Source organism: Sciurus vulgaris (genome assembly GCF_902686455.1).
Source record: "Sciurus vulgaris genome assembly, chromosome: X".
NCBI classification, from domain to species: domain Eukaryota; kingdom Metazoa; phylum Chordata; class Mammalia; order Rodentia; family Sciuridae; genus Sciurus; species Sciurus vulgaris.
The window spans coordinates 31384016-31411987 of record NC_136471.1 but is presented as its reverse complement, the minus strand read 5'-3'; the positions used below and the strand labels follow the sequence as shown (position 1 = coordinate 31411987).

At 38.5% G+C, this 27972-nt stretch overlaps 1 long non-coding RNA gene across 1 annotated transcript in view; it reads left to right on the top strand.

Annotated features, from left to right (window-relative positions):
• LOC306650954 overlaps nucleotides 1-27972 on the top strand; it is a 192550-nt gene that overhangs the window by 38035 nt on the left and 126543 nt on the right. Inside the window, exon 3 of the long non-coding RNA XR_013761064.1 lies at nucleotides 25792-25892. This is a non-coding gene — a long non-coding RNA (uncharacterized lncRNA). The remainder of the gene's footprint in view (nucleotides 1-25791; nucleotides 25893-27972) is intronic.

Below are 27972 nucleotides of genomic sequence, written 5' to 3'. Positions count from 1 at the left end.
TTAAAGTAATGAATCTTTTCATTGAGTGCTCCCTGTGTTATATAAGAGACATAGATGATATCATCACTATCCTAGTTGATTTTATACTCTTGTTAGGTTGTGTATTGTTACTATTGACCTTTTTGTGTGTGTAGTGCTTAGGATTGAACCCAGGGCTTTATGCATGCTTCCCAACTGTGCTACATTCCAAGACCTGTTACTGGCTTTAAAAAGATACCTTTATTTTATTTGTTTATTTTTTGTGGTGCTAAAGATCGAACCCAGTGCCTCACACATGCTGGGCAAGTGTTCTACCACTGAGCCACAACTGCAGCCCCCACTGTTGACTTTTCTAGTGTGGCTTTCCAGTTTGCATTCTGCATCCTTCTTCCTAAAAATATTCAGACTTTCCTTCTGATACCTATTCCTCTCCTTACCAGGTCACTATTTCAGTCCACTAAGTCAGGGTGAATTTTAGTAGTCTCGTTTGAAATACTGGTAAGAATTTCTGTGTGTCTCTGTGTTAATAAGAACACATGTAGTCTTTGATTCTAACTGTCATCTATATTGTTGCTGGGAGAGGTATTGGTCTTAGCATGGTGCTGACACTGAGGCTGGCAGAGCAGAAAGTGGTATAGAAATTGAGTCCTTGAAGGCATCATTGAGTTAATGGATCAACCAATGTTTGGATGTTCCAGTTAAGTATGGAAATAAGTTCTTGTTTTGTTTAAGCCAGTTTGCATTGGATTTTCTGCATTTTGCAGCACGAAGTCTTGTTTGAGGTGTACATGCTTACAACCCAACTGAATGGTAAATGATAGTTTTAATCAAGTGCTAGATATACTAAATATATATGTTGTAGTTTGGTGTTTAAAAATAAAGTGTGGTCCCTAGACCAACAGCAATAGTATTACTTGGGGAACTTGTTTTATATATCTATATCTATATTTATATATCTATCTATCTAATTTATCTATCTATCTATTTTGGTATCTGGTATTGCCTCTGAGCCACACCCCCAGCCCTTTATATTTTTTGAGACAGGGTCGTGCTCACTTGCTTAGAGCCTCACTAAACTGCTGAGAATTTGGCAATCCTCCTCAGTATCCTCAGCCTCCAGAGTAGCTAGAATTATAGGCATGTACCACCATGCTGGGCTAGAAATTCAAATTTTATAATCCCACCCTAGATTTCCTGAATCAAACGGTAGAGTAGGTGCCAATTAACCTTTGCTTTAACAAGCCCTCCAGGGGATTCTGATGCATGCTAAAGTTTGAAAAGGAATGCTCTAGAAGGTCAGGAGAAGAAGGGTTAATGTTTATTGAAGGATAGCAGAACACTTCCTGGAGAAGATAAGACCAAGGAAATACCAGAGCACAGTATGCTTTTGAAAAGGAGGCTGAGGAACCATAATGAATAAAAGTATAAATGTAAAGAATGATTATGTCAGAATAAATTCTAATGTCACGTATAACAAAAAAGAACCAATAAAATTTGAAAAACACACCATCACTATGTTAAAGGAATTGAAATAAAAGAAAACACATACTCAGTTAAAAAAATGAATGAATATGGCATTCATAGGACATTATCTGGCTAATTGTGATGTTAATAAAACATGGATGGATTAATATTGCGTAGGTAGCATGGGAGAAAGTTGGCTGGGATTCACATTTGTTTTTGTGTTGTTACTCTTATTTCAACTGAACTCATTGAAAACCTCAACAATAGAATGAATCATTGGTATTCTTCATTATAGGTGCTATATGTTGAGATAAACCTGTCAGGACTCTAGCTATAGAATAATTTAGAGGGTGTCAGATCATTTTAAGGGAGTGGTCTAGTCTGACTTGCATGGCCATTAACTAGGTGGACAGGTCTCCTTTTGGAATTCAGAAAATTTGTTTGAAGGGATTTACATCTTGTCAAAATTTAGTATTAGTAGGTTAGCATCAGCAATGAAATTTGAAGCTGCTCTTGCATAGTGAGATTCCCCTCCTCTTTTCTTTCATTGCATGGTTTATAGGATAAGTTTCCACTTTAAATACTGATGTCATGCTCAGGGTTGTACATCACCTGCCTGCACTGCCTGCTTAAGTTGATAATGTGTGCTTGGATGGAACTTTTTACATTTTACCCTTTTCCCTAAATTGTTATAAGCCATGTGTAATGAAGCAGACTGTGGAATTATGGAATGGGAACTGACTTTGTCTCTGAGATGCTGCTGGAAAATGAGACCAGCATTTTATTGCTAAAATGCTAATTACTACAGAAATCAAACACTAGACCTTAATGTGGCTTTTCTGAACTTGTCTAGGTGTATGTTTTTGGTAGTGGTGGGTATGAGTATATGACAGTGGAGCTAAGGGAGAGAAGGATTTTAATCCAAAGCTGCAAATAACTTTTTAACCTTGTTGACAACTTTCTTTTTGCTAAGGTGTGCCAGAACAATGAATAAGCATTTCTAAAGCACGGGTACTGCTTAGGGTATTTAGTCATTATTTAATTAGTGTTGATAATGTGGCTTCATTTTAGAGTTTAATGGTCTTGATATTGAATGACCTTGGTATGGCAAAGACACTTGTCTCTGTGTATATGTGTGTGAAATGCAAATAAAAGTGGTCCTGGAATTTGGCCAAAAAATCCTGAGTGCCAAGCAAAGGTTGCTCTAAATCTGCTTGCCTTGCAGGTCAGATTGAAGGATGCCTGAGATAAGCAATAAATTCTTCCTCTGCCACTTTGGGAGGACAAATCAGCCAATGAATCACATCTTGTTTGTTTAGATAGACTGAGGCATGATGTGACTTGTTTTGGGGGTCTAAAGTATAATTTTTTCCTCTTTCTTTAGGGATTGGGTAAGGGGGTGATTATAAGAAGGATTGTTCAAATCATGGAACACTAGGAAGTCACAGGGCTGGAGAAGTCAGTTTTGACCCTGCACCTTATATGAAGGAGCAAGTTGGAGCTATGGAAGCTTGTTCACTGGTGGGACAATTTCTGCAGGCAGACTGGTTTCCATCACATAGGTTTTCTTGGAAAAGCTTTCTCAGAAAAGGTGGTATGTTTTGATAGCCTTAACACAGACCTGGTAATTGTTGCCTGTTGTCTTAGAGTCTGACTAGTTTTTGCTAGTCAGGGCTGTGCGACTTGTTATAAGAATGAATTTGTATATTGCCTCTCATATTTTGGAGATTTTAAGTCCTGGTATGTTTCTGATAAATTCTTTTAAATGCTTTATTTCAGAGTTCATTTACATTCATGAAGTGCATCCTTGGTCCTTTTTGTGAACTTGACTGCTATCAGGTGTACATTGCACATGTACTAAGTATTTGACACTGTAAGAGTGAAGATATAAAGATGTTCCACTTTTTATTGTATCTTCGTACAACTAGTTTGCTGACTTCATTATGTTTCATTTACAAAATTTACTGATTATTTGTTGCAGTTTCCCTATTAGTGAGTACCGAGTTCCCTGTACTAATTGCCAGACTTATACTATGGCTGTGTCTCTGTACTTTCTACTTTTTTTTTTTTTTTGGTACTAGGGATTGAACCCTGGGGTGCTTTGCCACTGAACTACATCTCCAGTTCTTTTTATTCTTTATTTTATTTTATTTTTTTAATTTTGAGACAGGGTCTTGTTAAATTGCTTAGGGCCTTGCTAAGTTACTGTGGCTGAACTTGAACTTGTGATCCTCTTGCCTCAGCCTCCTGAGTTGCTGGGTTTACAGGCACGTACTTTCTTTTTTCTGCATTCTCTGTACTTTCTTAATGGGTCTTTGAGCAAGTCTTACCCTCTCAGTTTTGGTTAACTCAATGGTAAAAATAGGGACAACATTGGGTTTTCTTCACTTGTAGGGTTATTAACTTACTAATCAGACATGTCTAAGCACTTTGAGGCATATTTTTTAGGAGGTGGTTATTTGTTATAACAGACCATAGGGCCTCTTGGAAAAGAACCTCTAAGGATTCAGGCACATGAACTTAATATAGAACTGTAGCTTGGAAGGCATGGTAAAAGAAATATCAGAGCCTAAAGGAAAAGGACATTAGGAGCACTATTGGATTAAACAGCAGGCCATAATAGCCCATGTTGGATTTTTAGGGCTCTTGTGTGGCATATGCCATATCAATAAGAGCTTTGTGGGAAAGTAGCTGGTTTTGTTACTCTTAGATTAGCACAGGTGCCTGGGAACAGGCTTCTGCTTCACCAAAGGGGCCAAGTATAAAGAAACATGTAGGAGCTTGATCATTGAGGACCTTATAAAAAGGTTGACTGTATGTCCCAGTCTGCTAGAGATAACTTCAATAAATATACACTTAAAGTTTTTACATCATTACTAAAACTGTATGTTCATTCCTCAGAGTCTTTTGTTTAATTTGTAAATTATATAGCAAGGAGCTTGGATGAGGTTGTTTTGTCCTTTTGGATTCCTGGTTCTGCTCTGCTATCTGGCCCTTCAACCACCACCACTTGTCCTTGTCTGAAGGATCTAAAAATGATTCTCTACAACCTGTTATGCACCTCTCTTTTTCTACTTGCTTTCTTATTCTTTTCCCAATTCCCATTCTATGCTCTTTAGAAATTCTTTATGTCCATGGCTCTTTTATGGTCATGAAAATTGTCTAGCTTGAGATTGACTTTGTGAAAAGCTGAAATCATAGTAATACTTTATTTTATCTTCTTTGGCCATTTTTTAATTTGATGATCAAATTCACTAACAAGAGTAATCACCTTTATATTCTTCTAGAGAGTCAGCTTCAAATCAGTTATGTAAGGTCCCTATGAAGCAGACCAGGTACCCCCACCCAAAAGCCCCTCGCCATGATTAAGCTTCTCTTCTTGACAGAAAGATTTTTACAAAGGGTGTCAACAGAATATCAGCAAAAATTTCAGCAGAGGGCATTGTGGTTTGTAGCTTCCTCTTTCTTGTAAGTGCCAGGTTTGCTGACAAAACTTGTGAAACCTCTGTCTAGCCTAAGAACATGAGACAGAGTATCTATTCCCACCCATTGCCATGTAACCAACCACCCCACTGAGTATAAATCTAAAAGAATTTGCAGACCAGAGGTTTTTAGGCATTAGCACCTTCTGGACCATTGCAGCTAAATAAACCTTCCTGAAAATTCCCTCAGGTGTCCAGCCTCATCTGTCTTACATCACCTAGAGCCAAGGTGTCTTAGCCTACTTGAATTGCTATAACAAAGTACCATAAGCTGAGTAGCTTATGAAAAACAAATTCATTTCTGAGAATTCTGGAAGCTGGGAAGTACCAACTTGAAGTGTTGAAGATTCAGATTCATTGTTGAGAGGCTGCTTTGTTCATAGATGGTGTCTTCTAGCTGTGTTGTCACTTGGTGAAAGAGGCAAAGCCAAACCACATGTGGTGGTATGGACCTATAGTTCAAGCTATAGAGGAGGCTGAGGCAGAAGGGTCATTGTACCCAGGGGTTTAGGGCCAACCTGTAAAACATAAGGAGATCCCATCTATTTAAGAACAAAAAAAGCAAAGTAAGCTGGAAGTGATGGCACGTGCCTGTAATCCCAGTGATTTGGGAGGCTAAGGCAGGAGGATTGCAAGTTTGAGGCCAGCCTTGGGGAATTAGTGAGGCCTTGTTTCAAAATCAAAAATAAAATGAGGATGTAGCTCAGTGGTTGGTGGAAAATAACCCCTTGGTATTAAATTCTCAGTACAAAAGCAAAACAAAGGCAAAGTAACTTTCTTGAGCCTCTTGCATAAGTCCCCTGTTCCATTCATGAGGACTTGGCTGTCATGATATAGTCACCTTCCAAAGGCTCCCACCTTCTAATGCCATCACATTGATGATTAGATTTTAACATAAGAATTTTGAGCGTGCACAAACTTTCAGACCATAGTGCAGGTTTAGTGAAATTTAGTGCTGCCAAGTGGTTCTGGAGCCAGGGATGGTTGTTTGGAATTTTGTCCAACTGTGGCAGGCTTCACTATCACAAATACTAATAGCAATTTTTCCCCCAAAGATAAGCATGCAGTTGTCTTGAAGGAAATGTGAGAAAATAGAAACTAAAATTTCTTTGGAGATCACCTGGGAAGCCTAATCATCCTTCCTGAACTTCTGCTTATGGTGCTCAGTAGCTAGTATTGGACTTTGACCCACTCACACCCTTCTGTCTTAGGACAGTGAAACCAATAGCCCAATGAAATCTATAGATTTCCTTCCTTCCTTCCTTCCTTCCTTCCTTCCTTCCTTCCTTCCTTCCTTCCTTCCTTCCTTCCTTCCTTCCTTCCATCTACCGCTCATCTGTACCTTCAGCTCTTTTTTATTTTTAATTTTGAGACAGAATCTATGTTGCCTAGGCCTTGAACTTGGGATCTTCCTGCCTCAGTCTCCCAAGTTGTTGGAATTATAAGCATGAGCCACCATTCCCAGCTAAAATCTATAGATTTTCTGTTCATCTTCATCTTATTCAGTTTTTATATCACTAGGATGTGAAAATAGTTAAACACAAGAGCAATTTTATAGGTTTATCAGGGCATTGATGTCATCTGGGGATAGCGTACTTCACTTCCACATCATGTGTGAAATACAGAATCAGACACAAATCACAGAGAAATGCAGTTAATGTTTTATGGAGGTGTGACTAACACTGGGACCTACAATGGAAACCTTCAGCCTTATAATTCAGCAACTCCATGGATTAATTTTACCACACTGAGTTTGGACTGGGAGCTAAAATACATCCACATGCAAAACCAGACCTTGGAGAATAACAACACATTGCTGCATGGATATTTGTGAATATGCTTTGGTGAAACAAACACATAAGGCGCCTTTGAATTTTCACTTGCTGTTGACACTCACCATGTGCACTGTAAAGTAAGCTTTCTCTTGAGTCCCCAGTGTTTATTGACAAGAAAACTGATCCTATAAAATTTAATTGTGATTGACAGTAATTATATCATGTGTTTGTGTGAAATTGTGTCCCCTATTGTATAGGTGAGAAAATTGAGGCTAAGCCATGCTACATAAACTGTCCAAGGTCAAGAAAGCATAATCAAAGCTTGGGCTTTCTAACTCCATGGCTAGTTTTCTTTGTATTCAGTTATACCATTTGTAGCAAAAATCCAGTAAAAATCATCTATCTACTTTTTATCCTGCATACAGATGGGCTTCATAGATGGTGACAGGCATACCCAGCAAGACTCAGGGAGGATAAAGTTGGTTGTGGAAAGAAGATCTCACGTAATACATGTTATGTTCACAACAAAGGAGTTGGTCAAAGTTAAAACTTGCTGTGAACTGTGCATCATTCCTAGAGGAAAAAGTTAGACCCCCATTCTCTATCTTATTGACTATTATTTGTGCAACCATAGTGGATTTCTGGTAGCCAAGGCTGAACCTTACATGGAAGCAGAGTCATTTGCTTCTTTTGTGGTGTGATTTAAAGGGTTTGGAGAACTGTGCTTTGCATAAATACTACTATAAGTATTCATTTCACTTGGCTTATTTGTCCTGATCTCTATTAGAGACTTGATTTTAACTTTTTATTTCTAAATAAATATATATTCACACGAAGTGATAAATATAGTACAGATTCCCATGTACTTCTCACTTAGCGTCTTGTGATGTTAATATCTTACATTAAATATAGTATAAATTACTGTTAACTACAAGTCTTTGTTCAGGTTTCACTATTTTTTACATGCATTCATTTAAGTAGACATAAAATTCTATGTAATTTAATATTTAGGTTTGTTCTTTTAAGGTTCTTATCCCTATTGGAATACAAACTCCTCACTACTAGGAGTTGTGACAGAAAGAACATGGGTTTTGGAACATGGCAAGCTTGAGTATTAATTGTAGCTCTGCTATTTCCTAGCAGACTGTGTAACTGTGATTTTGGACAAATCCCTTTCTCTCTGGGCTTCATTTTCCCTCTCTATGAAATGGGGTGGGGGATAATATTTCCTAATTCACATGGTTTTTGTAAGGATTAAATGGGTAATATATGTAAAAATGCCTGGCCCAGAAATGTTTCCCTTCCTCATTTCCCCTTTGTTTAAGCTTTTATCAGTTCTTTCTACCTCTTATTCTTTCTTGAGATGAGCAGATTTTAATGGAAGGAGGTAAGAAGTACGTGAAAGTGTTGTGCATCTAAATTAGAATGGAGAGAGATCTATGTTCCCAGAAGAAGGATGATGACATCAAAGAATGACTTGACTTTTATAATTTTGTCTGGCACTAATCCTGTTCCAAGTCCTCTTTGGGTTGTATAACATGAATGGCTATAATATTCCTACTCTACACTTTTACTTTTGGTATGAATTACTAATTAAAATATTTAGTAAATACCAGATTTATCCATTTATTTATTGTGAAGAAATTGTTATCATTGCGAACATGAATTCAGAATCACTGTACAAGAGGAAGTGATGGGGACTGGGGAGATAGCTCAGTTGGTAGAGTGCTTGAGTTCAATCCCCAGCACTGCAAAAAAAAAAAAAAAAAAAAAAGAGAGAGAGGAAGTGATGGTCTAAAAATAATACTTTCCTGTAGACTTGACTATTAAAGAAATAGTACCTAAAGGATTTGGAGGCTGTCCTAGGTATACAATAAGGGTGTTTCTTTTCCTTTTTTCCTTTTTTCATCGATGGAGACAGTGACCACAAGGATGGAGAAACTTCTAAGATTGGGAGTCTGTTTTTTTAAAACTTATAATTTTATTTCTTCAAATTTATATATTTAAAAAATCAGGCATATTGAGACAATTTACATATCACAACATTTACCCTCTTTAGTACAGTCATAAGTTTTTTTGGGATGGGGGCTGTTGGGGATTGAACTCAGGGGCACTCTACCACTGAACCACATCCCCAGCCCTATTTTGTATTTTATTTAGAGACAGGATCTCACTGAGTTGCTTAGTGTCTCGCTTTTGCTGAGACTGGCTTTGATCCTCCTGCCTCAGCCTCCCAAGCTGTTGGGATTACAGACATGCACCACTGCATCTAGCTACAGTAATAAATTTTGATAAACAATTTGTTTTAGTCAGCTTTGTTGAAGACCTGACCAGCACAACTGTACAGCAGGAAAACTTTATTTGGAGGCTCTCTGTTTCATAAGTCTTAGTCCATAGAAGGCTGGCTCCATTCAAGTGTGGCAGAGGGAAGCAGCTCACATGGTGATCAGGAAGCAGAGAGGCTCCACTCTCCAGATAGAAAATATATACCCCAAAGTCAGTTAGGTTAAGGATATAACCCAATCATTTCTCTTCCAAACCTTTTAGCATTCTCTCACACATGAACTTTTGGGGATCACCACATCTAAACCATAACACAATTTTATAACAACCATATTGATAACCACTGTTTACTGGTGACGAGTTCTGTTCCCTCTAATGTTGAAGTTTGAACACTAGAGAATCACGCCAAGGCAAGCATATTAAGCAAGTTTTATTTAAAAGTGGTAATAATACAGACTTCTCCCAAGGGGGAGAAGGGGACCATGGCTGATGTTCTAGAATCCCAGGAAGTGGGCGCACTCTACATCTTTTATAGGTTAAGGTCTCTTTTGTGGGACAACCATTGATCTAGTTTTTATACCTATCATTTTGCTATTTTAAAATGTCACAAATGTAGTCATACAATATGTCACTTTGGGTCTGGCTTCTTGCGCTTAACAAGTTTTGTATTTATGTTTCTGTGTATATCAGAAGTTTGTTACTTCCTTTTGCTGAGTACTATTGAAGCCAGAATTGGGTACAGGCAGTTAGCATAGAAATAGGGGATCAGGTCAAATGGAGGAAATAGGGGCCATGAAAGCCATCTGCCTCTGGAAGTTGGAGACTGCCCCTAGGGGAATGGAATGTCAAAGACCCCTGGAGCCCATTTGTTACCAAATCTACCTGTCCTTTTGGAGGATTACACACAAAGTTGCTAACTAATGTGCCCGCCCCCATCTGCATGAATCCTCCCTGTGGCCCTTCAGCCTGCCATCTACTGCTCACCTTTTTTGCTATGTCACTTGCAACTCCTGGGCCTAGTCATGTAGGCAGGAAGGAGAGATAAGGGGGGAAGGACAAAAGAGACCCTAATCTCTAAAAGATGTAGAGCATGCTCACTTCTTGGATCTCTAGAACATCAGCCATGGCCCCCTTCTCCCTCCTGGGAGAAGGCTGTATTATTACCTTTAAATTAAACCCGCTTAGTATGCTTACCTTGGCGTGCTTCTCTGATGTTCAAACTTCAACATTTGAGGAAGCAGAACTCGTCATCGGTAAATGGTGGTATCACTGTTGTGTGACTGTACTGAGGTTTATTCATTCACTGGTTGAAGAACATTTGGATTGTTTCCTGGTTTTGGATATTATGAATAGAACTGCTACAAACATTTGTATGCAGGGTTCTGACTGAATGTATTTTCATATTTCTTAGGTAAAATACCTAGTGAGAGTGATACTGCTGGTTATCAGTGACAAGTTCTTCCTCAAATGTTGAAGTTTGAACATTAGAGAAGTATGTTGAGGCAAGCATAGAAAGCAGGCTTTATATAAAAGATAGTAACACAGACTCCTCCCAGGAGGAAGAAGGGGGCTGAAGGGTTATGGAAAATAATATTCCTGCAAGATAGGCCCCCCCTAAGAAAAATGGAGAGAAGTGTGACTTGGGAGGGAAGACTCACCAAAGATTAGCCTCCCAGCAGCCCTGGGGGAAAGGAGCACATACTGAATGCTGGGCCCTAAACCTTGACCTTCCCTCATGGCAAATTAGTCCTAAATAGAGGCACAGCAAATACCATTGGGCAAGATTTGAGTACTCATCCCCCGGGGTCTGGACTCTTATCTCCCCAGACAACGAGTTTCATCCTTTTTACAACTACCCTTCCAAATTAAAATTTTAACCTGTACAACTAGCCCATGATGGTCAAAGCTGCATGTACATGATTACATCATTCTCATTGTACCCTATAAAACCAAAACCCCCTCTGAAACTGATGGCCACTTCTGCATCCAGAAAATGGGCCCAGACTGCGCCTGAGTCTTCAAAGGAATAAAGGCTTCTCCGAATCCGTTGAGGTCTGTTTCCTGTCCTTTTATGCTTATGGGGGCCAGAGCTGGTGTTCTGGTATCCCAAGAAGTGAGAGTGTACTGCCTCTTTTATACATTTTAGGTTTTCTTTGTTCTCCTGCCCTCTTCCCCCTTATCACCCTCTTTCCTCACCAGGCCCTGGAGAAGCAGATGGGCAGGGGGAAGGGCCAAATAGAGTGATCTAGGCAGGTTGCACCCCAGGGGGCATTAAGTAGCAGCTCCCTGTCTGCTCAGGGGGTGCTTCATTCACAACCTTCTGGGAGGGGCCATATAGGCAGGTAATCTTGGTGATCAAAGGGCTCTGGAGGCATTAACATTCCAATCTCCCAGGGGTGGGTCTTCAACTTCTAGGACCCAAACTGGCCTCCATTTTTGAGATCCAGCCTGATTACCTTTCTACACTGACTGCCTGCTTTTAATTCTTGCCTCGAGAGGATTACTCGACCATTTTATAAGTGACTGTTATAAGAAACAGACAAACTCTTTTCCAAAGAGACTGCCTTTTTTGCACCTCACCAGGAGTGCATGTGACTTTTGTTGCTATATCGTCATTAGTGTTTTATAATATCAGTTTTTATTCCATTCTTACAGGCCTGGAGTAATATGATGATTTGAATTTATATTTTTCTAATGATATTGGTATCTTTTGAAGTATTTTTTTTCTTTCACATTCTTTGTGTTTGAATCTTTTGGCCATTTTTCTTTTATTGGATTGTTTTTCTAATATTGTGTTTTGATAGTTGTTTTTTCCTGGATATAAGTTCTGTATCAGATATGATTTGTAAATATTTTCATTTTCTCCCAGTATATAGCTTCTGTTTTCTTTTTTCTTTCTTTTTTTTTTTTTGGTACCAGGGACTGAACCCAGGGGCACTTAACTATGGAGCCACATCCCTAGCCCTTTTTAATTTTTCTTTCGTGACAAGGTCTCATCAAGTTGCTGAAGCTGTCCTTGAACTTGGGATCCTCTTGTGGTGGCAAAATCAGACCTGGTTGTGAAATGAAATTATAAGAACGTTATGGTAAGAGTTCAATGCCTGGGGAAGGGGTCAGTTCCCCTCCCCTCTCTTAGGCTTTCCCCAGGAGGGTCCCTACCTTTTGCATTGTCAATAATGCAGTCAGACTGCCCTGAGTCTAACTACTGTCTCCTGAAATGTAATGGATGTCTGTGAAAAGAGCTGTTTCTTCTTATCTGTTCTGTGAGTATGCTTCATGTTAGAGACCCTGCACAAGGCCTTCAGCTGCATAGATTAGGAATTATTTTTAAAAAAGAGGAAAAAGCCCCAATGATAGAATGAGTCTAGTCAAATAATCTGTAAATATTGTAGGAAACTGTGGATCAGGGCTCTGAATTTTGGAGTGCTAATCTCTGGGCCCACCAGTGTAAAATAAAGTTTGGTTTCTCCTACTTTCCCAGTGCTGTCTTGTCATTTCCACAACACTCTTGCCTTAGCCTCCCTAGCTGCTGGGATAACAGATGTGTGCCACCACACCTGGCTTCTTTGCACTTTCATAACTGTGTCTTTTGAAGAACAGAAATTGTAATTTTGGTGAAGATCAGTTTATCATTGTTTTTCATGAGTTGGTTTTGAGTGTATGATCTAAATTTTTACTTTAAACTAAGGTCTCAAACATGTACTCCTATGTTTTCCTCTTGAAGTTATTTCATAGTTTTAGATTTCATGTACTGTTCGATGATAACTTTGTGGTTGACTTTTTTTTTTGGTGGTGGTGTGGGGATTGAACCTAGGGCCTTGTGTATGCTAGGCAAGCACTCTACCAACTGAACTACATCCCCAGCCCTTTGGTTACCATTTATGTTGTCCATGTAAACAAGAATAACAAACATGGTTTCAGTACCATAATGAAAATACAAATAACCTGGGAAGATGCAGACCTCAAACGATCAGCAAGCTTTCCTTTATTCCACAGCAGAGTCAATTAATCAGGCACTGAAAGGGCTCATTTTCTGGGTACCATATTGGCCCGTGAGTTACAGAAGGTGTAAGAACCCAGAAACCACTCTGGATGTGGGAACTCACATAAGAGAGTTTATTAAGCCAATGGGCAGAGTGTCTCCCTGCAGGATGAGAGAGAAAATGAGAGGAAAAGAGAGAGAGAGAGAGAACGCATGCACAAGAGAGAGTGAAAGCCAGGAGGAGAGAGCATGAAAGTGAGGAGGAGAGAGAGAGAATGGCAGGGGGGTGCTATTCTTCAGCAGTCGAATTCCGTGGGCTAACAGGGGACCAATAATGGAGAAGGACACTTGCAAGCTGACTGATGAACCAATAGCTAGCTATGATGTTCACAGACTGACAAGCTACTTTGTAAGTTGGGAGGCGGGGGAAATGACTGCAGTGTAAAGAGGAGGGGAGCAGCTTTATATTATATTATATTCTCCAATTTTTGTTTTTATTAGAAGATCTTTTGTTCTCCAGTTCTCTCCCCCCTTATCTCTCCTTCCTGCCTACGTGACTAGGCCTGGTTTTGCAGGTGAGAGGTAAAAAGTAAGAAGCAGATGGGACAAGGAAAAAGCCAAAGTAATTCAACCAGGAAAGGGCCCAGGGGGCATTAATTAGCAGCCCCTTGCTTGCAGTCCTTGATAAGGGCAGGGAAACTTGAAAATCAATGTGCTCCATAGATCCTTGACATTTCATTCTCCCAGGAGCAGTCTCCAACTTCCAGACTTCCAGAGCAGATGGCTTTCATGGACTTCATTTCCTCGATTTGACTGATCCCCTATTTCTACACTAATAGTCTGTTCCCAATTCTGGCTTCAATACCCCCTCTAGTTTTAGGAACTCCTTACTGCTGTAGGTAAAGGGGGCGATGACCACTCCTGTTTCTTTGAGCTGGAAGGGGACAGTATGGGGCAAGCAGTTTGGAGTTCCCTTTTAGAAATCCGGTCAATCAAGGGGTCCATGGTAGAAGTCTGGCTGGGGAAGAGCAGGTTGTAAAGGCATCTGGGGGTGGGTGCTTCTATGAGAGAAGAACAAAAAGATAAGAGTACTGAAATGAGATTAGTACAAGATAAATGTTGCAGAATGTGGAACATGTCAATGAATATCATGAAGATGACAGAAGTCAATAATCCCTCACCAGGTGGAAGAACTGAGAAATTGTTCCCATAACAAGACCTAACAAAAGCTGAAGAGGACAAGGCCTTTATTTGGGAACTTTAACACTTTCCAGGTTATCAGGAATGTAAACACAACATTTAACTCTTAATGTCATTGATGTTCCCCAAAAATATAGTTAAGCTACTTAATGTCATCTGATTTTTGTAAAATATCCTTTTATTGGTATAACCTGTGTTTAGTAGAGATCTCCATATTTCTGTTACTAGCAAACATAGATTAAGCCTATCTGTGTCTGTAGGCCTTAAACTGACTAAAAACTTCTGACTCTGGCAGTTTCTGTTGATAGTTATCAGGCACATTTACCTAAGAATCTCACTTTTGTACTTCCAGTCTTTATTCTAGTGGGCTAACACAAGTGCATATTTTAAGTTACATTTAACTATTGTTTCTTTTAAATGCCCAAGAATGGCTATATTTTGATTTTAACTGTTTTTCTAGGTGTCTAAGATCAAGCTGGTCAAATTGACCTGTTCCTGTCTTGTTAAAGAGTTCCCACAGGGGTCACTCATGGGGAACTTGAGAGCAGCTTTTTAGCTCCATTAGTGCCATCTGTTAGGCAGGGTCTCCTCGATGAGGTGTCTTCCCTTGGAAGCATCAGGGATGTCTCCCTTTTTCAGTGACCCTCCTCTGCAGCAGGTGCACTGATTGGCTTTTTATCTTCTAGTGGTTTCATCAACCTACCTGATCAGGAGGTCATGTGACCCAGAGTTGCAAAGCTCCTTAGAGAAGTCCTCTTGTTCCCTGGGTTCAGCCTGACTTTGAGGGCAAGATACTGGTTTTTCTTGGCCTCTGTATTTAATTTCAATTACTAAGTTTGATCTTAACCATCCAGCAACCCAGTTTCACTAGTCATAAAGTAAGAGTGCTAGGCTTTAACTTAAATGTCTATAACTTTACAGTTATTTATCCTTTTATTTAACTGGAGTCTGTATTAGTACTGGAAGTTATCATTATATACTGTCTGTTCTGTAGGTGATGGCTTATTATCACATTACCTAGATTCTGTGTTCTTGAAGCAGTACCTCTGCAAAACAGGCAACAGTTTTACAAAATGAAATTAGGAAGAGTAAAAATATATTCAGCTTGTATAATAGCTATCTTGGATTTTTGGCTGAGCTCTATATTATATCCCATTTGAGATCACAGTAGTTTTACAAGAACCAATCTTTTGAATATAACTTTAAAGAAGCTGGAGTCTGGCTTACTTTGGAGCCACTCTAACATGCAGTAAGGTGGGAGGGGAGGCAGAGCCTTATCTCTGGTAAGGCGTGGCTCTTTACAAATCTTAAGTGAAGTGTTTTAATTCTGATGTTGATCTTTGCTTCTTAAATGTCATTTTACATATATTGATTCCTGAGTCTATATGAACATTAGTTAACACAATTTAACATTATATCTAAAACATGAATTAAAGAAAGGCTGAAAGAGATTTTAACTTTCCTTTTGTGTGGCAAAGTGGCAAAATGCTTTCATGTTTCACGATATTAACTTTTAAACAAATCAGGATCTCACTAACTTTTAGAAATACAGTTACATTTAAAAATTTTTTTATCTTGTATAAAGTAACAAATTTTACATATACCCTATTGATGACAGGTTCTATAAAGGAACGTTAAATGATAGAAATAAATCCCCAATAAGATTTACTCTTCTTATAAGTTTAAAATTACCATTACAGACACATTTAATTTGGAGAATAGCAGCTTGATACATTTTGTGCTTTAAAGGCTTCTAATATTAAGAGTAAATTTTACCAACCTATGAAAACACCAATAATGTTTAAGTATGTTACTCCATGGAATTTAAGGAGTTGATAGCACTTGATGTTATTTAATAATTAGCATTTTAACTTTGTAAATTAATCAGATGTTTCTTTTTCTTTCTTTTTTTTTTTTTTTTTTGCGGTGCTAGGGTTTGAACTCAGGGCCTTGTGCTTGTAAGGCAGCACTTTACCAACTGAGCTATCTCCCCAGCCCCAATCAGATGTTTCTAACAGACACATTTGAGTAATGCCATACATGTGAACTCTAATTCACTCATTTTATTGTAAAAAAACAAGATATCAGACAAGAGTACCAACAGTATTTGCCATCTCCTTCCTGTTGAAGAAAAGTCCTAGAAAAATTGATGTTAGACATTTTATAAACATCAACATTTTATTAGTTTCACCAGAGACTTGAGTTAATTTTAAAGACATTTTACTTTTATTAGTTTACCCAATTTAAATTGAACCTTTTTAAATCACATGAATTAAAAGTATTTGAATCCATTTTTTTAAATTTAAATTTTATGCACACTTATATTTAGTTGCGCACAGACAGAAAACACATAACACAAAAGCAAAGCCTTGTAATGTTTATCTCCATTGCAATGTAACAGATGTTCAAAAATAACTCTAGAGTTGAATAAAAAGAACTGATCAAAAAAAGTCATGAGCTCAAAAAATATAGAATTTAAGGAAAAAAACGCCCAAGAGTCCTGGAAAAATGATATGGCCATTAATTGTTTTGGTAAAGCATTTTAAGAACCCAGAAACCACTCCGGATGTGGGAACTCATGTAAGAGAGTTTATTAAGCAAACAGGCAGAGTGTCTCCCTGCAGGGTTAGAGATACAATGAGAGGAGAGAGAGAGAGAGAGAGAGAGAGAGAGAGAGAGAGAGAGAGAGAGAGAGAGAGAGAGAGAGAGAGAGAGAGAAAATGGCAGGGGAGCAACTTTTTATTATATCATAGAAGGACTGTGAGTTTTATAGTTTACAATAAGGGTGAATTAGTCATCTGACACTGCAGACATGCCAATTGGACAGTCAGGGAACTAGTTGTGCAAGTTAAAATTTTAACTCAGGAAGGCAGTTGCAAAAAATTTGAAACTCATTGTTACTGGGAAATAGGAGCTCAGATCCCAAGGGATGAATACTTAGATCCTGCCCATTGCTTTTCTTCTTCCTCTGAGATTCATTGCTTGTCTGAGTTTTGTTATTTACTGTGCCTTCATTGAGGACTAATTTGCAATGGCAGAAGGTCAAAGTCCAGAGCCCAGCATTCAGTATCCCCCTCCTTTCTTCAGGACCCATTGTTCCTGGGAAAGGATTTACTGGGAGAGGTTTCATATTTGGCTAATTTCCCTCCCTCCTCCTGAGCCACACTTCCAGGGGCTGTCTTGTAGGAATATTATTTCCCATAACCCTTTAGTTTGTAGTATGGGTTGAGGTTCACTATTTTGCGTAAGCATGTCCATTTTTTCTAGTACCATTGGTTGAAAGGATCACATTCATTGAACTGCTTTGCACTATTGCTAAAACCAAATAGGCCATATATGTGTGGGAATATTCTGGATTATAAATTCTGTATCCTTTCTCTAACTGCTTGTGCTTTGGCCAGTATCACACTGTTCTTTTTACTGTGGCTACCTAGGAACCCCTCCTTTCCTTCCTCCCTCCCTTCTTTCCTTCTAGGGGTGGAACAGGGGCATGTCACCCCTGAGCTACATCCCCAGTCCTTTTTATTTTTATTTTGAAAGAGGATCTAGCTAAATTGTGTCGGGCCTCACTAAGTTGCTGAGGCTGGTTTCCATCTTGGAATCCTTCTGCCTCAGTCTCTCAAGATGCTGAGGTTACAGGCATGCACCTCTATGTGCTGCCTACATAGAAAGTCTTGAAATCAGGTAGTGGGTGTCCTCCAACTTTGTTCTTCACAAAACTGTTTTGGCTATATAGGTCCTTTGATTTTCTGTATGAAAAATTTTTTTCATTACTGAGGACTGAACCCTGGGGCACTCTACACTGAGATACATCTCCAGCCCTTTTTATTATTTTGTTTTTTGAGTGTCTCTGTCTCTATAGGTTGCCCATTATGGCCTCTAACTGGACATTCTCCTGCCACAGCCATGGGTCATCACACCTGGATTTCTGTATGAATTTTGTAATTGTCAATTCTTAGGGGGAGAATCCTCTGGGATTTTTGGTTAGGACTGCATCGAATTTGTTAATCCATGTAGGGAAGAATTGACATCTTTCCTCTGTCACTTTTTCCAATTCATGAACAGGGCATATTCTAACATATTTTTAGGTTACCTCTTCTCACTTATATTTTGTTATTTATAGCATTTGGCTCTTACAAATATTTTGTTAGATTTATATTTAAGCAGTTAATGTTTTGGGGGTTGATCCTACATGGTACTGCTTCCTTGCTAATGTTTAGAATTAAAATTGATTTTAGTGCATTTTTAATCTCAAGAACTTGCTAAATTCTCTTATGAGTTCTAGCAGCTTTGTAAAAGCTTCTTTGGGATTTTCTAAATCATCATTTTATCTGTAAATAGCATCAATTTTATTCCTACCTTTCCAATGGGAACATCTGTTACTATTACTGCCTTATTGCTCTGTCGAGGACCTCTAACATGGTCCTAAAAATTATTGATGAGAGCAGACTAATTGATTTCTTTTTGATTTTAGGTAGAATTCAGTTTTTCAGCAGTAGGATCTTTGGATTTGTCCTATATCAGGTTTAGGGCATTCTTTTTTAATTTATCCTAGTTTGCTAAGACTTTCTAATCGTGAATAGATGTTGAATTTTGTCAGACCATTTTCTTCTTCTATTTATAGAGACTGACATAATTTTTTCTTCTTTAATCAGTTGAAGGGGTGAAAGGCACTGAGGACTTTGAATATCAAGCCAGCCTTGCATTTGCAGTATAAATCCCACTTGGTTGTCGTGTGTAACCATCATTTTTATGTTATGAATTTGACTTGATAATATTTTTGTAGTTGTTAGTGAACCTTTATTTTATTTATTTATATGTAGTGCTGAGAATCAAACCCATGCCTCATACATGTTAGTCAAGTGCTCTACCACTGAGCTACAACCCCAGCCCTTGACTTGATAATATTTTTATTAAGAATTTTCTGACAATAGTCATGACACATGAGTCTTATTTATTTGATCAGGATAATGCTATATTCATAAAATGAGCTAGGATGCATTCTTTCCTATTCTTTTTTTATAATAATTTTTGAAGAATTGTTTATCTTCTTAATTGTTAGGTAGATGTTACTGAAGCATCTAGGTGGGGAGTTTTCTTTGTTGGAATTGTGTATATGGGTGAGGTTAGGAGTACTGGGGAATGAACAAAGGATCTCCTGAGCTAAGCAACACCCTGCCACTGAGCTATATTCCCAGCCCCTGTGGGAATGTTCTTTATTGTAATTTCTAACCAATTGTACAATTAATGGAATTCAGTGATGTTTCCATACATGCATATATTGTGCATTGATCATGCCTACTTACCCTTCTACCCTTTCCCCAGCTTGTTCTCTCCCCACTCCCCCCAACATGCTTTTCATTCCCTAAAGACCCCTATTCTTTCTCTCTCTTTTTTTTTTTAAGTTTCTACATTTGAGAGAAAACATGCTACTTATTTTTTGGCATTTGGCTTTTTTCATTTAACCTGATGCCCTGTAATTTCATCCATTTTCCTTCAAATGATAGGATTTCATTCTTTATGGCTGAATAATAGTCCATTGTATATACATACCTACACACATACATACCACATTTTCTTTATTAAATTATATATTGATGGCTGATTCCATATCTTAGGTATTGTGAAGTGTTGCAGTAAAGATGAATATGCCAATGTTTCTTTCGTATGTTAACTTCATTTCCTTTGGATATGTACCCAGGCATAGTATACTTGGATCATATGGTAGTTCTATTTTTAATTTTTTTTTCTTTTTTCTCTTTTTTCTTATACTGAGAATTGAACCCACTGGTGCCCTGCCACCTAGCTACATCCCCAGCCCTTTTTATTTTTTATTTTGAGACATCATCCCTTCAAGTCACCCAGGCTGGTCTTCAATTTGTAATGTTCATGCTTCAGCATTTTGACTTGCCAGGCACCACTGCGCCTGGCCTATTTTTAAGTTTTTGAGGAAAATCCCTACTATTTTCTATAGTGGCTGTACCAAAATACTAAATTATATACTAAATAGTGGCTGTACTAAATTAGTACATTCCCACAAACAGCATATATGGGTTCCTTTTTCTCCACATCCTCACCAGCATTTGCTCATGATCACACTGTTTTTTTTAAACTACTAGAGCTTGAACTCGGACTTGCACATAGTAGGCAAACTCTCTACCACTGAACTACATACCTCGGCATTTGTTATATAATTTTGATAATTGCCATTCTAACTGGTGTGAGATGGATTCTCACTGTTTTGTTTTGCATTTCCTTGATGGCAATGACATATGGAGTATTTTTGCACACATTTATTGGCCATTTGTGTTTCTTCAGAGAAATGTCTCTTCAGGTCATTTGTCCATTCTTTAGTTGAATTACTTTTTAAAAAGTTTTTGTAGTTCTTTATGTATTCTGGATATTAATTCAGATGAGTGGCTGGCAAATATTCTCTCCCATTATATATGTTGCCTCTTCATTCTGTTGTTTCCTTTGTTGCACAACTTTTTAATTGATGTAGTCACATTAGTCAATTCTTGCTTTTGTTTCCTGTACTTTTGGAGTCCTATTCAGGAAATCACTGCTTGTGCCAGTATCTTGAAGTGTTCTCCCCTAGTATGTTCAGAATTTCAGGTGTTAATTTGAGGTCTTTGTTCCATTTTGAATTGAATTTTATTTTATTTTTTGGTATAAAATGAGGTATAGGAGTCCAGTTTCAATGTTCTGCATGTTGCTCTCCAGTTTTCCTAGCACCCATAGCTGAAGAAGCTGTTTTTTCTCTACTGTATATTTTCAGCAGTCTTGTTGCGAATCAGTTGGATGAAGATGTGTAGATTTATTTCTTGGTTCACTATTATGTTTCATTGAGCTAGGTCTCTGTTCTTATGCCAATATAATTGTTTTTGTTACTTGGCTCCATTGTCTGTTTTGAAATCAGGTACTGTGCACCTTCCAGCTTTTCTTTTTCTGCTCAAGAATGCTTTGGCTGTTTGGGGTCTTTTATGCTGCCATCTGAATTTTATGATTTTTTTCCTAATTCTGTCATTTGTATTTTGATGGGCATTGCACTGAATTTGTAGGTAACTTTGAGTAGTATGAATATTTTACCAATATTAATTCTTCTGATCCATGAACATGGGAGTTCTACCTTTTCATATCTTCTTTCTTCAGTGTTCTGTAATTTTCTTTTAGAGGTCATTTGCATCTTTAGTTAGGTTTATTTCTATTTGTTTTATTATTTTTTGTGGCTGTTGTAAATGGGATTGCTTTCCTGACTTGTTTCTCAGTACATTCATTATTGGTGCAGAGGACAGCCACTGATTTTTGTATGTTGATTTTGCATCTTACTGCTTTATTGATTTGTCAATTCTAATAGTTTTCATGGAGTCTTTAGGGATTTTTATATATAGAATCATATAATCTTCAAACAGGGATATTATGGGTACAGATTGTGTACATTTCTTCACAGCTGGGCTGGAAGTGCAGCTCAGTTGCAGAACTCTTGCCCAATGTGTATGAGGGTCTGGGCAGAAAAAAAAAAGTTGACTCCAGCAAAGAAGAAAAAGCAGTAAAAAATGAAAAAAAGAATTAAAAAAGAAAAAGAAAAACAATTGTCCCAGCCAAGGTGTTCAGAAGGATGGCAGAAGGTTGATGAATGAGGCCCTGTGTGAAGCACAGCTTCTTTCTGGGTCTTCTTAGGCTGCATGTCACAGGGTCAGGGCTCTTTCACACCCCTAGTTCTTTTAGTTGTGGTACCTACAAAGTATCAAGTGAGAGGGAGTCTTGATTGAAACTAATTAAAATTCCTCTCTGCTGAGTTGCAGGTCAGAATGAGCTATTGTATAGTGCTGGCCATGCTAAGTTTAGATTGTCTTCTGAGATTTTTAGGTTGTGCTCCCCTGAGCAGGGCAGCACCTGGAGTTATGGCAGGAACCCAGATGTCTCTGAGGTTGGGGGAGTGGTGCTGGGAATGCAGGAACCATGTAGTCTGCCTCTCTCAATCCTGGTGTCCTAAGACCTATCACCCCCATGGGTGCACTCAACCAATCAAATCCCTGGACTCAGAGGGCAGGTTTCCTGATCCACTGATTCCAGTGGGTGGCATCCTCCACTCCCCTCCATGTTGTAGCCTGCATTCTTCACCATATAGAACTCTTGGTGGGTCTGCATCAGAGTCACTCTTCTGAGCCAAGAGTCTCTCACAAGGCAGTCACCTGCTGAGGCAGTACAGTGTAATGTCCTTGGGATCCTAGAAAAGAGAATATGCAGAGGTTTCTGACCCATCCACCCCACAAGCAATATAAACTGAGACATTAAGACCCTTCTGAAGATGTTATTCATCTTTACCACTGTCTTTGCCACTGTGAGAGTTCTCTGGGAGATGCATTAATGTCTCTAAAGACAGCCCACTGTGTAGACTCTAGGTCTATTTATCTATTTAACGCTATTTATCTATTTAGTGTAATTGCCGGGTGCTAGCAACGGAGGTCACTGGGATTCTGTCCCTCCCTTTATCCCTGTCTCTGGGAGACTTCACCTCCCCTGGCCATGGTGGTGACCCATTTATTCTGGGATACTATCATCTTGCTATGCTGCTATCCTGGGAGTCTGGATTTCTGTAGGTTTCTGACTCTGCTCTGTAGAATTCCAGTGCTTTCCCATATCCTGTCACATCAATATATAGGTACATATCTGTTGTTCTGCTATTCTGTGAGGAAGCAGGCAAGTGCTGGGTGCCTGTTTTTTGCTGTCTTGCCCCCTTTCAAGAATGTTTTGAAAGAGTGAATTCAACTTTTAAAATACAGGTGTGAATCTGTTCAATTTTATGCCTGTACAGTTTATAGATCTGTATAGTTCTTAGTTTTTCATGAATATGTTCTGTTTGTGTCTTTCAAGTATTTTCATCTGAATTATATTTGTAGACTATCTTAGTCTGTTTGAGCTGCTGTAATAAAATACCTTTGATTGGGTAAATTATGAACAGCATACATTTTATTTCTCACAGTACCAGAGGCTAAAAAGTTCAAGATTGAGGATTAAGTTCCAACATTCAGTTCCTTGCATAGGTATGGATTTTTTATGGTATTCCATTATTATTTTAATGTATATCTGATCCTTAATTGTGCCTCCTTTTTCATTGTTGATATTTGCGATTTTTGTTCTCTCTTGCTTTCTTTCATATGCACTTTCTTTCACAGTCTAGAAGTTTATTGGTGTTTTCAAAAAAACCAAATTTGAACTTCATTTTCTTCCATTGGATTTAATTTATTTTATCTGGTCTTAAGATGAATCTTCTTTCATGGTTTTAAGACTCATCTTCCCTAATTGCAATCATTTATTGCCATTAATTTCCTTCTAAAGACTTTGTTAGCTACATCCCATAAATTTTGATGTTTCTAGTCTTTGAGTTATTCAGAAGTTTGTTAATTTTCAGATATTTGTAGACTTCCCTGATGTTTTGAATTGCTGCTTCTACTTTAATACATTTTAGCCAGAAAATATGTTGTAAATGATTTTGATATTTAAAATAAATTGGAAGATTGTTTTTGTCCCAGAATACAGCCTATCTTGATGAATGTGCATTGCACCCATTTTGTTTGTTGGGTAGTGTTCTGCAGAAGCTTGGAGGTGAAGTGAGTTGATAATATCATTCGGGGATTTTATGTCCTTAGAGATTTTCTACATGTTTTGTCAATTAAAAGAAGTGTGTTGAAATATCCACCTTTCATTGTGAATCTCCATTTCTCTTTGCAGTTCTATCAGATGAGGACTGAGGTGGTGGAGGGTTTCACCTCCCATGTGCTGATTGCACCCTTAATTCTTAGGCTTCCCTTTGTGTCAGTATCACTTTTCATGGTCTTTTCTACCACCCCAAGAATTATAGCTTGGTACTTAGTCGAACCAGCAGGACCAAACTCTCAGGTCCGGTGAGGCGCGAAGGGGGATTGGAAAATAAAGATTCACAGACACACAGATCTTGAAGATTAAGCTGGGACCAGGTGGAGCCAGCTCTCTGATGGAGATGCAGGTCTAAAGAGTTAAGCCAGCAATCTTTATGTATATACGTCTCATTATCAGGTTAAAGACTATGCAACCTTTATGATACCGCCATTTACAGGTGACAAGTTCTGCTCCCTCTAATGTTGAAGTTTGAACACTAGAGAAGCACACCAAAGCAAGCATATTAAGCAGGTTTTATTTAAAATAGTAATAATAAAGACTTCTCCTGGGAGGGAGAAGGGGGCCATGGCTGATGTTCTAGAGCCCCAAAAAGTGAGCGCACCCTACATCTTTTATAGGTTCAGGTCTCTTTTGTTCTCCAGTTCTTTCTCCCCTTATCTCTCCTTCCTGCCTATATGACTAGGCCCAGTTTTGCAGGTGAGATGGGCAGGGGGAGGGCCAAAGTGATTCAGCCAGGTAAGGGCCAAGGGGGCATTAATCAGCAGTTCCTTGCCTTTAGTCCTTGATAAGGGCAGGTAAATCTGGTAATCAGTGGGCTCCAGGGATCCTTGACATTCCATTCTCCCAGGGGCAGTCTCCAACTTCCAGAGGCAGATGGCTTTCATGGCCTCCATTTCCTCGATTTGACCCAATTCCCTATTTCTACACTAACTGCCTGTTCCCAATTCTGGCTTCAATAGGACTCTTACATAGAGCCTCCTCATGCAAGGCATTGCCACAGCAGGTAAGCATCCCCTGCCCCTGCACAGGAACATTCCCAAGAACCGGGCATGCCATAGCCATGAGGTCATCAGAGACCCCTGATCTCAGTAACTGCTCTTCCATCCTCCATCACCACTGTCAACAGTACTTAATGCTCAGCAGTCTACCACTGGGAGCAGAGAAGGTTGTTCTCTGTTCCTGGGTTTGTTTTTAGACCTGCTGGTCTGGGTTACAGAGATAGTGCTTTCTCCATTATCCTGCATATTCTAGCCCCTCTGCCCCGAGTCTTTTGTGAATCTTGTGCAGGAGTTTCCTGCTACTTCCCCAGTGGTACAAGAACACTTATGGTGTTAGTATAGCATCTAGAGCCTAGAACTATTGTTTTTCCTCTAGTGGTAGATTTTTTTTTCTTTTACACTTATCCTCCTGCCATAAGGAGTATTGACCTGTGCCTTGGGACTGATAGGATTTTGGTCCTTTCCAATATCCTAAGAATATTGTTCTTTAAGGGATAAGGGTCTGCGTTTTGTGCATTTCCTGTTGTGGCGGCCTCTTCCAAATCTATACCACTGGGAGGCTGTTCGCATTGTTTCATCCTGGTAGATGTCTGTGGAGAAGAGTTTGCCAGTAGGGGAGAATTCACCTTGTTTGTGAAGCATTCAGGAGTTCTATAGTGCCACAGTGAGCTATTCATTAAAACTGTAGTCATTGGTTGGTCTTGGTGATGCATGTCTGTAATCCCAGTGGCTCCTGAGGCTAAGGCAGCAGGATCCCAAGTTCAAAGTCAGTCTTAGCCACTTAGTGAGACCCTAAGCAACTTAGTGAGACCCTGTCTTAAAATAAAAAATATAAATGCTGGGGATGTGGTTCAGTGATTGTACACCCCTGGGCTTAATACCTGGTACTGGGGGAAAAAGAAAATTAATTTTTCTTACCAAGTTGTATGACACTAAGTGCCACTTCTGCCTGTATTCTACCACAGGTACACCAGTGTTGGTGACCTGTTTGTCCCTGGGAGGTGCCTGTCTTGGGTTTAATATTGTGTTTCCTGTCGTATCAGCTCTCTGGTGGGATCAGGATAAAGTATGGTTTTGTTGTTCAACTGTACATGGAACATGAATTTTCTTGTGGTCTTTGATTTAGCAGCTTATAGAAATACAGACTGACCAATGCTGATGCCCATTGTTGGAATGGGCAATAGCAGAGGAAGCTGGAAGGTGTTTCCACAGCATTTTCTTGTTAAGGTGGAAGTGATTCTCTTTGTTTTTCAGTTTCCAAGATGAAATACCTTTATTTGTTTGACATAGGGGTTTTTTTTAATTAAAATAATAATTCAACAGGGTAAAATTCAAATGAATACAAAATGTTAGGCAAAATTTCCCACAAGTCTCACTTCCTAGAAGCATCAACTGTTAAAAAAAAAAAAAAACACATTGTTTTTAGTGGTTATTTTTGTTGTTGTTATTGGGGGTTTGTTTTTTTTTTTTTTTTGGTTCATTTTCATTTCCAGTGATTCCTAGACAAGGGTCATTATGAGAATCTATTGCTGACTTTTCAGGAATTTTATAGGCCTGTGATAAACGCCCATAATTTTACATTGGTACTTGAATGAGACTGAGGGGTATATTTACACTATGGATATCAGGAAACACTGCAGATCAGGGTGTCCTTCCCTGCACTGTGGTGGGAAACATCTATCAACCTACAACTGATTTATATTTACACTCCTATTTCTTAATTTCTTTCCTTTAAATATTAACTGTAGTCTCCCTACAATGAAGTATGAAAAATCTAACACATCATCGAACACCCTGTGTTCTGTTTTTTATTTTTAGCTGTTATTTGCTTTTATGATAGTAAATGAAAACCAAATGTTCTCTCATCTATTTGATCACCCTAATCTCAGTTCCCATAAAAAGCTACATTTAAACTATTTATCTTTTATGTCTTTTTTTGGTAATTATATAATTTTAAAATAAAAAGTATAGGACTGGGGCTGTAGCTCAGTTGCAGAGCACTTGCCTAGCTTGTGTGAGGCCCTGGGTTCGATCCGCAGCACCACATAAAAATAAGTAAATAAAATAGAGGCATTGTGTCCATTAGCAACTAAAAAATGTTAAACAAATAAAAGAAAAAGTTTAACATTACATCAAGAAATTGAAGGAAACAACACTGATTCCTTAGCATTGGTGCATGTCTACTTCTTTTAGCCTTTATTTCCAAGTTTTAACCATTTTAATTTTTACATTGTTCAGATTTTAGAAAATTTGCCATATTATGTCTATAATTTTACTGTGCTTTATCTATGCATTAGTTCCAAGATTTTATTGAGCAACACAAGACTATATGCCTGATTATGGAAATATGGAAACATTTACTGGAATTACAGGGGGGATGAGCAAAGAAAAACATGATGTTATTTAACCCTTGCCATTGGCAGGAATATCAGAATGAACTCTCTCTCTCTCTCTCTCTCTCTCTCTCTCTCTCTCTCTCTCTCTCTCTCTCTCTTTCTCTCTCTCACTGGATTTTGAACCCGGGGGCTTTCAACCACTGAGGCATATCCTAGCCCTTTTTATGTTTTATTTTGATGCAGGGCTTCGCTAAGTTGTTGAGGCTGGCTTTTAATTTGTGATCTTCCTGCTTCAGCTTCCCAAGTCACTAGGATTATACAATGTCAGAGTTTTCAAGCTGTATTTTACACTTTTTCTTTCTTCTAGATTTCTTTATTTCCTCTGCATTATACCCATCTGCTACTGATCCTTGTATCACATCCCTTCCTCATTCTTGGCTTAAAATTTTATTTTTATTAAAAAGTTTTATTCACACATATTATTTGTGCACATATTATTCAGTGTGATTTCTATACATAGATATATAGCATGTGCTGTTCATATCCAGCCACCCTTTTCCCACTCTCATGCTCCACTTTTTCCAAATCTCTTGTAATTACTATTCTACTTTCAGGTTGACAGTTTTTTAGTTTGTACATGTAAGAGAGAACTTGTGGCACTTTTCTGGGTCTGGCTTATGTTTCACTTAACATAATGTCTTCCACTTTTATCCATTTTGCTGTGGATGACAAATCTTACTCTATCATTGAATAATACTCCAGTATATGTATGTGTATATGTACATATACACAAAATAAATTATCATATAA